Genomic DNA, 14,066 nt, shown 5'->3' with positions numbered 1-14,066 from the left:
CTCCGGAGATGCTTCGAAATTTCCGAGGTCATGTCCAAATCACATTTTTCTTGTAGCTTGTAATTTTGTGCGGTGTGAAACTAACATTGTTCCAAGAGGCTAGAATTAATTGAAGATTGAATGCCGGTGGACGCTTTAAGATTCATTGGAAATCTTCTAAGATATGGCCATTTCCGTAAAATTGGATCCGAATAATATGTTCAGTCACGTTTGTATTTCCAATCATATTTATATCAAGTGGCCAATTAGGAACATGTGCGGTATCATATAGAAATGGGTATCAAATTTAAAAGATTTTTTAATTTTTCGAAAACATGTACAGAACTACTGGTTGTCATGACCACTCTAAAGTAAGTTCCAGCTGCTACGATTTCGGGCCAATTTCGGGATGTGGCTGATTTCGAACGTGTCCGAAATCATATCAATATGGGTATCGAGCTTCAAAAATTTTGAAGGTGCTGAAAGCATTGTCAGAATGGCCACTCTATAGATGGTTTCAAGTACCCCGGGGGATGCGGATTAGGGTATCGAACTTCAAGGTTCTTAAAGGTGATGCTTCCAGAAGCATTTCTAGAATCACCGGCTGCTATGACTACTCTATAGTAGATTTAAGTTGCTACTAGGGAAGTAACCTGTAGATAACTTCTAGAAAGAATACAATAAAATTTTATATAAGTATCCCAGTATAGACAACCGTCGTCGTCAAATGGAAAAAGTCAACGACGTATACCCGTTCATGACCAGAAACATAGTAGCCATGAATATTTTGGAAGTTTCAGTTTGTCATGTTGTCACCCTGACACATTGGAGACGGCTTTCCAACAAAATCCTAGAATGATGGCAAGTTCCTCGACGGGAGATTTTTGCCAAGTTTGCCTCACTGCTGCACCCGATCTTCCGTTTGATGTGACCATAATGTTGGCCGAATTCAAGTGTTCGATAGCACAACTGGTGGCAACGGTTTGCAGAATCAAGGTAAGGTAAAATTTGTAAATTTGGGATCCAAGGTCTGCAAGATAGATGAACAAAAGGTTTTATGTAGATTCCAGAGAATGGAAACGCAGCGAAAATTATATGTGGCATATGTCTGAAGGATTTGTCTAACACTTTACGAGAAAGTCTTGAAACTAATGAGCAAACTGAACATGAAAGCCCGTCCAAGGTTGAATGCAGAGAAGAGCCAACCATCAAATGTGAACCTGGGTTGCGTCCAACGAATTCCAGAGACAACTTGAAGGTTCATAATGTTGACAGAGACCACACCGGACATCAGAGAGTATTCGAGGCACATAACATGAATAGGAAGCTACAGAGGAGGAAAAAATGTTTCAAATGTCAGAAGGTGCTTCCCAATAAGTATATGCTGATCGAACATTTACGCAGTCATCAACGTCGAATCCATCAGTGTAGGGATTGCTTCAAAAAATTCGAACGACCCGAGGAACTGATGAATCACATACACTGTACCCATAATGGACGGAATGCCTTCGTGGCAAGCTTTAATTAATTTCTTGCTGCAATGGAAGCAAAATGTAATCGTTGAAACGTCTGTAAGTTTTTCAATTCAAAACCTCTAAGAACTAGAATAAGTATTATAAATAGTAAGGAACGCTAAAACGCTATGATGGAGGCAAAATCTCACGATTAAATAAATAGAAGAGAAAATATTTGTTTGTACAAGTCGGACTCGATTATCCGGGGACTCGATTATCCGGGATTCGATTATCCGGAATTTTAGACTCGATTATCCGGAATTTGATTTTTGATGTTCTTGTTTTTTCAATTTTTATGCATAAATCTGAGATAATTTGGTATTGCAATATACAACATGAATAGTTTTGCAGTTTTAAACGTATTTAAGAACATGGGGGTTTGAAAAAGTGGTTTTTGTGTATGCTGGTCAATTTTTTTTTTCTTGTAAAGACCCCTACTGTTCCTAGAAATAATATCTGGCTACGCCACCGCAACATATAAATGAAACAACAAAAAAAGATTATATTTATATTCTTTTATCGAAGATTTCAAACTTTTTCTTAGTGATTCGGTTATCCGGAGGATTCGATTATCCGGAGTGAAAAAAAAACGATACTCCGGATAATCGAGTCCGACCTGTATTACAACAGATAGTCCATATTGGTATAGCATACAACATGGCTGACCAGGAGTTCTGGCAATTAACCTTAAGTGTACGATTTGACAGATAACTTTGAATTTTTCTAACAATGTATGTTGAAAAATTAAAGTTTTTAAATTTTACAATCAAGCCTTCATGCTGTCGAATGCTTCTTCTATGTCTAGAAGAGCAAGACCAGTAGAATAGCCTTCTGATTTGTTGGAAGGAATCAAATTTGTTGCACGTAAGAGTTGATGGGTGATCGAATGTCCATGGAGGAATCCGAAAAAAATTGAATTTGTAGAAATATGAATTCATGGAGTAAAAATTGAATTTTCATTGATGTGGACAATCATTTTGTTCAAAATAACCTTTTCAAACAGTTTACTGATGGAGGAAAGCAAACTGATTGTACGATAACTAGAAACTTCTGCAGGATTTTTGTCTGGTTTTAAAATTGGTACAACCTTAGCATTTTTTCATTTGTCAGGAAAATATACTAACTGAAAAAAATTGTTAAATATATCAACTAAGAATTATAAGCTACTTTCTTGAAGTTTCTTGATGAGGGTTCAGAAAATTCCATCATCGCCTGGAGCTTTCATATTTTTGATATGTTTAATAATACAGTGATACCTCTACTAGTCGATGTTCCATGACTCGATATCGACTCATGGAAACATACTAAAAACAAAATTTCATGGTTACTATGATGGTCCCTAGAAGCAGCTTTCCAAAGGATTGCTGTTCCATGACTCGATATTTCCATGAGTCGATGGTCCCTACAATATCGTCTCATGGAGGTTTCACTGTAGTTCTCACTTCTTCCAAATCAGTCTCCCAGGATTTTTTGAAAACGTTCTCTTGATTGATAATGTTTTTGAAGTCCTGAGAAACTTGATTATCAATTGGACTAGTAAGTCCTAAATTAAAATTGTGCGCTTTTAAAAACTGCATAGCAAGTTTTTGAGCTTTTTCGCAATTAGTTAGTAATAAGTTGTTTTCCTCTTTCAATGCTTCTGAGGTTTTTACAAAATTTAAGATAATTTCCAAAAGGGCTTAGAGCCAGGGTCCAATTGAAAATCTTATTTTCAAAATTTTTGTTTCTTTATTGAGCAAAACGTTTCTTAATTTCTTTCTCCAAATCCTGCCATATAATTCTCACAGCAGGATCGCGAGTGCGTTGAAATTGCCTTCTCCTCACGTTTATAAGACGGATCAAGAGTTTAAGATCGTCGTCTATAATCGCGGATTCATATTTTACTTCACATTTTGGAATTACAATGCTTCTGGCTTCAACAATGGAATTTGTTAAAATTTCAAGAGCATTGTCAATATCATGTTTTGTTTGTAAAGAAATGTTAACATCTAGTTTAGAGTCAATGTTTCGTATATATATATTCCAGCCGGCACGAAAATAATTGAAAGCGGAGCTGATAGGATTGAGAATCGCTTCATGGGATATTTTAAATGTAACAGGGACATGATTGAGTAATCAGTTGGCTACAGAAATAACTAAAGTCGGGTAAGACTAAACCAATCGTAATCGGTTTCTAGAAGAGGAAAAACATGTAGGGCTACAGGGTATCGAATTGAGAAATACCTTGAAGAGCACTCATCAAATATAATTCTGCCGTTGGAATTTATTTGAGAATTTTTCCATGACCGATGTTTGGCATTAAAGTCATCAATGACAAAAAAATTGTGAATTATTGCGAGTAAATTTTCGCAAGTCAGTTTGGAGCAAATTAACTTGCTGTCCAGAGCATAAAAGAGACATACAGTCGACTCTCCACAACTCGATGTTCTATAACTCGATATACTCTATAACTCGATGGATTTTTCGGTCCCTTCAAATTTCCATACATCGTGCTCTCCATAAGTCGAAATTTCTATAACTCGATATCTCCACTAGTCGATGTCACGTAAGAAGAAAATTTCTCTCCATAACTCGATATTTATTTTAAAATCTTATTCAGGGAAACGTGGTCTAATTCTTGTTTGAAGGTGAAAACATACTTGCAAGTAGTAATAAAAGTTGAAAAACACGAAAATAAAAAAATATATTGTTGGTAAAAAAACGTGATTTTTCGAACATTTCGAAAAAAAGTTTTCAAATAATAGTTTGTAAAATATAATCAACAAAATAACTCTACTTTCTTACAGATGTGATCATATATATATTGGAAATACAAAAATATGTTCTTCCGATTTTGTGATGTTTTATCCCAGTCAACATTTTGGTTGGTATAACTTTCGTTATACATCATTCTATATGAATCAATTCAATCGTATAGAATGCACGAAAAGGCTATATACCTAACAAAATGGAGGCTATATGCGTACTTGGCACGACATTTTCGGACTTTCTGCGATCAGATATACGATGCCACAAAATTTGGATGAAAATAAAAAAAAAAAGTTTCCAGAGAGTCTCGAACGCGGGACCTCTGGATCAGGAATCAGGCACCTTACCACTGAACCACCAAGGGCTGCATATCTAATGGGTGATTGTTTGCCAATATTAATACATGTTTCATGTACAGGGACACATAATTTGTTGTTCTTTGAGGCCCATCGTCAGCTAGACAAAGTTTGGATCAGATAGACAAAGTTTGGATGGCAATTTTTGCTAAGTTATTGTGATTTCATACGATGCTTTCTGGATTGATATATGATCTGTCAGTTTATATAACATAACGCGATTCTATGTTGCACTATTTACGACATGTTTTGTTGTCAACACAGATTGTCGTTTATGAATCGTATTGGGGATTTATACACAACTTGTAGTGACATTGATAACGCTTAATATGGCATCTTGTGTGATTCTGATTTTGGACGCATGAATATGTGATTTTGGATGCACATTCTTATACGATACGTGGTTCACTGGGATTTCGGTATATTCTATAACTCGATAATTCTATAAGTCGATGGTCCTTTGAATATCGAGTTATGGAGAGTCGACTGTATAGGCAGCTATGAAAGTATAATTTCCAAGCTGTGTTTCAACAGAAACACCTAAAGTTTCAAAAATTTTAGTTTCAAATGACGAAAACAATTGATGTTTTATACGCCTATGAATGATGATTGCAACTCCCCCACATGCCCCATCAAGTCGATCATTACGATAAACAAAAAAGTTAGGATCTTTTTTAAGTTTGGATCCAGGTTCCAAATACATTTCCGTAATAACTACTATATGCACGTTATTAACTGTAAGAAAATTAAACAGCTCGTCCTCTTTGCCATTCAAAAACGAGCATTCCAATTTAAAATATTTAAATTATTATTTGGATCCATTAGAAACACATAATTCAATAACAATTTGATTAGTAAATTTTACACCAACTTGAACTACTTCAGTCATAGTGGTGGCTTTGAACATTACATCAATCATTAGATTGATTTGTTCAGTTAGAAAAATAAAGAGGAAGACATATCACTTGAAGTGGGTACATCATCTGATGATTTTCCGTTAGAATTTTTGGTAGATGAAGGGGCGGAATGGAAGTTTCCTATGGCGGCAGGGTTTTTTCCATTTGATTTGTAACAGTTTGAACGGTTACTCGTAGTATGAAATGGGGAAGATTTTAAATTATCTGCTACGATATCGGCATAGGATTAACCTTGGGTAGATCCATTCGAAATTAAAAGATTCGAACGGCTACCCTACGGATTAAATTTAGTTTGTGAATGAGCATGATCATTATCTTCCTGATGGGTATGATTCTTAACCAAGCGATCGTTAACTGAACAATGAGCATTGTTCAGAGTATCGAACCAGGGAAATTCCGGAAACGACCGTTATCGTAGCAGATATCAATCGCAAAGGGCAATCCCAAAAGTTAGACTTATGGTTGCCCTCGCAATTCGTGCATACAAACTTTTTGGTATCTTCCTTCACAGGACAGACGTCCTAAGCGTGAGAAGAACCTCCACAAATCGTGCATTTAGCACCCATGCGGCAATGCTTTGTACCCCACTTTTGGCACCAGCGGCACTGGGTTCTGAAAATTTCCTCCTGATTTCTGGAATTGTTCCCATGTCACACGAACATCGAACATAATCCTTGCTTTTTCTAAAGCTGTTATATTGTTTAAAACACTCTTGTTGAAGTGAACTAAATATTATTTTTGAGAAAGCTCTTTCCGAAAAATGCCAGATTGGGTTCTATTTCTCATAATAATTACTTGGATTGGAGAAAATCTAAGTTTTTTTTTCTCTGTGTGGATGCGCTATTGCGACCAGTATTTATATCTATTGTGGCATTACCCGTATCCTTAGTGCATGTCGCGTTACTCTATTTCCATTGATAGGTAATGAAGCATCGATTTCTGTAAAGTTCTAGTTTTGATTCCTCTGATATTGATACAAATCGACTATGCCGGAAAGGTCCCGCTATTTACACCCTTCAGAGAAATTTACATCTTAGCGAAGGCGCGCCCCTTAGCAAACATAATCGATTAAATTTCTGAGAAACCAAATCGGTACTATTGATATTTGACCATGCAACGGAGCTCTAGTCCCATCCCAAAGCGAAACAACTTTTAGTTTAGTTCCAGAAAAATACTAAAAAAAGGGGGTTTATGCTAGCAGCAAAACCGAATCAAGCTAGAAAATTTGTTTAGTAATCAGAATTCACCTGAGTCCTTGAATTACCAGTACTTACAGTCCTTGTTGAGTTAATACTCATGATTGTTATCCAGGCTTCAAGTTTAGTCTCGGGACTGACAAACTCTGAGTCTTTAACCATCTGCCAGGTAAAATAGATTAATTTTCAGAAACTGTTGCCAGTAACAAGGACTTTGTACCGCGAATCCTTGAATTACCAGAACGATCCTATAACATTTCCCCGAATACCCTTACCCCGAAAACCATCACCCCGAAAGTCAATACCCCGAATGGTCAAGTACCCCGAAAACCAATACCCCGAAATCCATTAACCCGAATAGTCCGTTACCTCGAATACCATTTCCCCGAATGGACCATAACCCCGAATTTTCTTGGCACGAAAAATTCAAAATGAAGATCCGACAAATGAATCCCATATTCCAATTTTATAGAATTTTGATTTTCATTTGAATTCGCGTTCTTGTTATCAAAACATTTATTCTTCTTTTTATCAACAGCTATTCTTCATGGGCCAAGTGAGAACCCAAATCTCACTCACAGGCGTGTACTTGATTTTGTGAGAATGGTTGTGTTCACAGCAATAAATCATTTTTCGAACTGGTGATAATGCTGACATTTTAATATTAGAGACCTATCCCGCCCTCTGTCAAAAGCGTTATATTATTTGGTAATGCATAATTATATTTTTATATTGCTGGAGGTAATGCAAGTTGAACATATTCTAGAATGGCACTAGACAATGGTTCAAAAAATGTCAGATAAAAATGTTAACTGATTTTAAACAGACCACTCTTTCAAAAGTACATCGCTAAAGAACAGCCTATGATAAAAGAAGAAAAAATCACTGATGAAAGCGTCAATAATTATGAAGCCAACAATCACTTTGCTAGTGCAACTTCCGAAAGAAAAGCCGATAACTAAAAGAAGGACAAATCTCTTGTTGGAAATTGTAATACTGACAAGATGTAATACAGACAAATAATGCAGGGGCTTATTTTCAAGGTTGCTTGTCTGAAGTCACTGTCAACTTTGAATTTCGCTCAAGACAATTTGGTCAGTCGATTTTTTTTAACCGTTATCGCTCAAACTTTAATTCAAACGTTACAACTCTAAAGAACAGCCTATAACTCAATCATTGATTAAAACTTTTACACTGCCATTATACAACCTCGAAAGAACAGCCGATGATTGAAAGAATAAAAAATCACTAATAGGAATAGTAGTAGTTATTAAACCGAGAACTTTTAGGCTCAAATTCGCGAACTTCCTTTAAGAATTTCTTGAAGTGTATCACTGATTTTCGGGGAAGTGTCGTATTCGGGGAACTGGTTTTCGGGGTAATTTACCATTAGGGATAATGGTTTTCGGGGTACTGGTTTTCGGGGTAATGGTATTCGGGGAAGTGTTATAGGACCCCACGAAAAGGTGATCTACCCGCGTTACGGGTAAACATCTAAGTTAATCATTTATTCCATTTTTTTGTTACTTCAGGTGACTTATTTTTACTTGAGAGACCTTTCAAGCCGACTTTAAACAAACATTCAGTTTTGTCGTCATAAGTAAAAAAAATGTGTCTCTTTTCTTCAAAATGTTCGAAAACAAGTTCATGAAACTCTTAAATTCCGGCGAAATTCAACATACTCCTTTCTTTGCAATTGGGAAGGAATCCTTGATTCCCATAATGGAGTTCAAGATCTCCTGCCTAAATCCTGCAAATTTGGAACAACTGACCACGATAGGCGGCACACTTTGTTTCCTCACTTGAATCAAAGAGCCTGAGCTAGAAGATGCTTCGATTTGGTGTTCGGAAAATTTGTCTAAAGCATCGAACTGCTCATTTTGATGCAATTATCAACATAAGCCTTTTCACCCTTGGAAGAAAGTTCGCATTCCAAGAAGGACTACCACCGCTAGCTTTCACTAACGGGTCCAACGAAAAATCTAAGACACGGGTCCAAACAAGGATCCTAAAGGAATCAACAGTAGAAAAATAGTACTGAAAAGTACTGTTATTGTTGTACAGAAAAGTACCGTTATTAGGACTGAGAAGTACTTAATGTAGTTTTAAAAACTTCCCAGAGCAAAATTTGTGTAACACGAAGATACGATGCACACTGGTGCTGCAATCTTGATTATGCGATTCCATACTTATTGTGGGTAGTGCATCGCTTGATACTCCCGAAGATATCCTACTCAGATGATAATTGTACTCATTTGATAGCTATTCGACGATGCTTGAAGAGCTTCCACTCAGAAGATGGAAAAGTTATTCACATTGAATTCAAGATAAACATGCTGAGCAGCAACCAAAGTTCCCCGCTCCGGTTGATTTGCTTTTGAGTAGCATTTCCATGAAAACAGCCTGACTGCCATCCATTCAAAGCACGAAGACCTTATTCCGGGCGAGGTGCTAGCTTCTTGAACTCCCCGAGGAACGATTCCAAGATTGAGCGTGGCACTGACTGCCGGGCTAGACAAGTGCAATTTGCGTTCACCTTTGTCACCATCATCTCTTTGCCCTCGTCTTAACCTCCGAGAAAACAAATTACCACGTTTTATTTTTTCTTTCGCCTGCAGTGACGCCAGCCACCGTCATCTTTCGTGCAATCTTCATATCATCTTCCATTCAACCTTCCGGGCAAGGAAAATGAGAATTTTAAGGTACAAATTGAGTTACGAAAGTGTTTTCTCACCACCACCGCAACTGAAAGTCATCCAACCAAGGAAGGCTGCTAGCCAAGTCTTTCGAAACCATGAAGAGTATTTGCATGAAAATCGCTAAAGCTATCTCAAGCGTTGGATTTAATTTTTTCTTGCTGCTCAATGAGATCAACTATGTAACGAGCGACGAGACGAGTTTGATGTCCTTTTCACTGGAAAAAAAACTTTTCGTTTCTGTTGGTTTCATGAGAAAAACAGAGCTGAAAAAAGGAATAAAAAATACTTGCACCTAGTTAGTAGTACTTTGATGCAAATGCGGGTGAAAAATAACATCCTTTGAAAGCTGCCATACCGTAACGAGAGAGGGAAAATGCCGTACAAAAGTGCATCAGTTTGGTTGACGTGGCAGTTTTTTTTTCATGTTCCCGTCTGGTTCGAGCATCTGCCATTCTCGTTCCGTGTAGTTACAACTTTGAACAATCGTTAGCATCTTGTAAGCATCAGCTCACTACTTTGACTGTTATTATGTTCACGTCAAATTGGTATTCCGACTGGGTTTCGTTCCTAGTCCACAGCAGAGATGCATGAAAAAGGAATTGGACCAAATGATTTTGCTAGGTATGTTTTCATCGTACGACAATATGTGTCAAGAAATAAATTTTGAATATAGTGACGATTTATTTCAAAACATATTTTTTTGGTTTCCTTCAAGTTTTGGCTTGTTAGATCATAAATTCAATCAACGAAATTTAATTACAATTAGGCACACTTCTTGGAGAACCTTTCTTAGACGATAGATGAACGATTAATCAACGTAACTCAAACTCAAATTTCCGATATGGTGGCACGCCCCACAGTTAACAATTAAACTTTGCAAAAAAACTTATATTTTCACAAATGTCAATTAATTTATGCCCATCAAATGCATTTGAAAACACTATTAGCCTTAAGTTTTCAGAAAATGAGTCACACAGTATTTTTATCAAAGTATTCCTTCTGAGATTCTCAGCAGAGATTCCTTAACCTTCCAGTCATCGCGTGATTTGCCACCGTCACAACCACCGCGCTGCTGTTGTGAACGAAAAGCGAGTTTTTTCAGCGGTTTACAAAATACAACAACGCGAAGACTGAAGTGTTAAACTTGATCTTTCAGGAATGCCACTATGGTGATTATTACAAAATATTCGCAGATAACCTTACAACCAGCGAATTGACTAGACACTAGAATATTCTTCAAAGAGTTTTTCTGTGACTCCTCTTTTAATATAAGTATATATACATCTAAGAATTGCTTTAGATATTTTTTCTAGGAATAACTCCAGCAAATATTCTTGCTAGAATTTTAACCTGAAAAAAAAATCCTCCAGTAAATTATTGAAGGATAAAAAGAAATCCACTGAGTATTTGTGCCAAGGGGAACCAATTCTTCGAGGAATGTCTCTAGGAATATTCAAAATAAATCCTCGACTGTTTATTCAACAACTCCATTAGATCCATTAGTAATCTTCTAAATATCTTCCGCTCATTTCTTAATGAATACCTCCAGAGCTGCTCCAAGAATAAACCTTTCGGTCGTCACGCGATTTTTTGTAACGCGAGTGGTCGCGCGTTGTACTTTGTACAAAGCCATGTGTTTTTCATGTTCAAGTTGAAAAAGCTCACGATCTAAATTAAAGATAGATAAACCATTTTCAGCATAGATGTTAAGGAGATCAAGGACTGATATGAGGTGGTCACTCAGATACGGAATTATGTCACCAGGCGGCGCTATTGAGCACGAAAGTTTTGTTTTGTTAATATCTCAGAAGCCCGACCATTTAAAAAGATGGCGTCTTCGGGAAAGTTGTTCAGTAGCTCAAGAGCTATCTGTAATTGAGCCAAGAATTTCGACATTTTGCCACCATGTGGCGCTAGTGAGCATGAAACCTTTGGTTGTTAAGTAGCTCAAGGACTATCATTGTTCGAGCTAGTTGATTCAAAATGCTGCCACCAGGCGGCGCTAGTGAACGTGAATTTTATGTTTTGCACATATCTAAGGAGCCTTACCACTTATAAATACGACTTCTTCGGCAGAGTTGTTCAGTAGCTATATTTATTTGGGATTTGAAATTCGAGGTTGGCTTAAGGCGAAGTAGGCCGTCGTTGAAATTTGTACGCGTCGTTGATGATTGTTGCTAATTCATCTCACGATTTCGAATCAAAGAAAATCTGTTGGTTTTCCACTGACACAGCTGAAAAAGTATCAGCATACTTTATGCATGTTAGCACGTACAGTGATACATTTTCAAGTCAATATAAACTATCAAGACTGAGTTTTATCACTTTGAAATGCAAGCTAAAAAGTCATCTTTGTTGCCAAAACGAATGACGGGCTACTTAGCCTTAAATAATGATAGCCCTTGAGCTACTGAACAATCATGCCATATTTTTTAATGATTGAACAACTTTGCCGAAGACTCCATCTTTCTAAATGGACAAGCTCCTGAGATATCTGCAAAACAAGAGTAAAAGTTTAATGCTCCATAGGGCCATCAAACGGTCAAATTCCGAATTTAAATGAAATGCCATTAGATGGCGTTCCATCTCCAGAACAACATTACTGAAGACCCCAAGTTTCGAAGTTATCTGGATTTTGAGATAAACCGTTTTCAAATTTAACGGTGTCAAAACCAGGGTTGGGAAAAAATCTGAAATTCATTCTACAGTACTGCCGTGAATCGCAAGTCAGTCCCATCTGTAAAAGTAGGCCAGGTGAAGAACTAGCCATTCGTCAATGTGCTAAAATTCACCTTAATAAAGGAAAAAAAAAAAATGTAAAAGTAGGCATTGAGAAAATGGGCTGTGAAGTTTTCAAACTCGTTTTCCATACGATTATTCAAAAAATTCCAGAGAATTGGAACATGATCAAATCTTAATGAAACTTCCACAATTTGCTTTTCACTACGATATATTTTCGAGAAAAATATAAAGATAATCAAAAGACGATTCATTTTTGTGTTACACGGTGCGGTAATCTGTAGTGGGACTGATATGCGGTTACTTTTCATTATGGGACAATTTGACTTGCTGTTGTTTCCTAATTTTTCTGAACAAAACATTTTATCTCATTAGTGCAGCTGAAAGAGCATTGGAAGATACGTTGAAAACTGAGCTCAACTCATTTTTGACGAAAATGCAGATGGGACTGACTTGCGATTCACGGCAGAGTAGCCAAACAAAGCCAATCGCAGTCAGCGAAGCCAGTGAAGCTCACGCCTATCGCTGATGTAGGCAAAGAGTCTTGAAAATTGCAAAACACCCGTTGCTAAGGGCAACCCAAAATTACTGTAGAAAAATGTTCTATTTCCCGCTGCATTTCCCGCATTTAGAGCCTTCAATGACGCTAACGATTTAGAAAATTCATGCACCCAACATAGGCTACTTGATGAGATTCACGATTTTGAACTACTGTACTGGGAAAGCCACGTGATTTTCGCGAAATTCAAGCCTACTATTATTACCATTCCCAGCACTGGTTAAAACTAAGATGAAGTCTAACAACTTTCCATCTAAAATGACATTGGATAATAAAGTAGCAGATAATCAAAATGACATTTGCAATCTCTTTGCTGATTTCTTCCAAGAGACTTATACAAACTTCTCGGATAATGACCATGATTTTGAACACTTTTCTAGTTTTCCTGATTTTACAACCGATGTCGGCGTTAGTCAAATACAGGTACAAGACATTTTAACAGGACAGAAGAATTTAGATTCCACCAATGGATCAGGTCCTGACCAAGGATGGAAAAAAATCGTCTCTAGCGACAAACAACACGGTATTCGAACGGTCTAAGAGGGCCGTTGCTCTTACAACAGCATGATTTGAAAACCTCACCACGTGCGCATTGTACCGACATAGGGAGCATCCGATGCATTGTTTGTCGTGGGACAAAGAGTTTATCGCATGTTGTTACAAGTAGCGATCAACTTGTATCATGGCGCATTCGCGCTATTATTTTTCGTTAAAACCATGCCCGAATGATTTTAGAATCACAAGCCATATATCCGAAGGGAAATCAACTGATAACAATGGAACAATCCTCAGAATGATAAAACTATGGCTCGCGAACACTTAATCGCTAGCCCACACGCAGAACGATGCATTAATCGCGGAGCGTAGTTTGTTGTGATATCTTAACGACAAAAGGTTAATCGTTGTTGCTATGATCGCACGATAAAGAACAACCGCGATGCATCGTGGATTTTGTCATGATCACTAGATTTCCATCTTTAGTCCTGACGGAATCCCACCTGCTTTACTGAAAAACTTAGCCAATGAATTTGCAGCCATTATTTTGGCTGTTCAACATGTCACTTGAAAAGGGCAGATTTCCAAAAGAATGGAAAAGGTCATTTCTTATACCCATTTACAAGTCTGGTAAAAAATCTGATATTCGAAATTATCGTGGAATTGCTATTATTTCATTCATTCCACAACTATTTGAATCAATCATTAATAAAAAAAAAGTATTTAGCAAAATAAAACATAAAATAACGAATGTACAACATGGTTTCTTTAAAGGTCGTACCACTACAACAACGGAATTTGTAAATTACACTTTAAATGCAATGGATAGAGGTAACCAGGTCGAATTACTTTACACCGACTTTA

General features: G+C 37.0%; 1 protein-coding gene and 1 long non-coding RNA gene across 8 annotated transcripts in view; one reads left to right on the top strand and one right to left on the bottom strand.

The window, feature by feature from the left end:
• LOC5575390 (solute carrier family 12 member 4) overlaps positions 1-14,066 on the bottom strand; it is a 791,918-nt gene that overhangs the window by 499,778 nt on the left and 278,074 nt on the right. The gene's annotated exons all lie outside the window — the stretch shown is intronic.
• Positions 763-1,397, top strand: LOC110677855. Its single transcript, XR_002501245.1, has 2 exons — positions 763-975; positions 1,043-1,397. It is a non-coding gene; the product is annotated as an uncharacterized LOC110677855 (long non-coding RNA).

The sequence above is a fragment of the Aedes aegypti genome, chromosome 3, assembly GCF_002204515.2.
Source record: "Aedes aegypti strain LVP_AGWG chromosome 3, AaegL5.0 Primary Assembly, whole genome shotgun sequence".
NCBI lineage: Eukaryota > Metazoa > Arthropoda > Insecta > Diptera > Culicidae > Aedes > Aedes aegypti.
The sequence above is the reverse complement of the archived record's forward strand: the minus strand, read 5'-3'. Positions and strand labels throughout refer to the sequence as shown.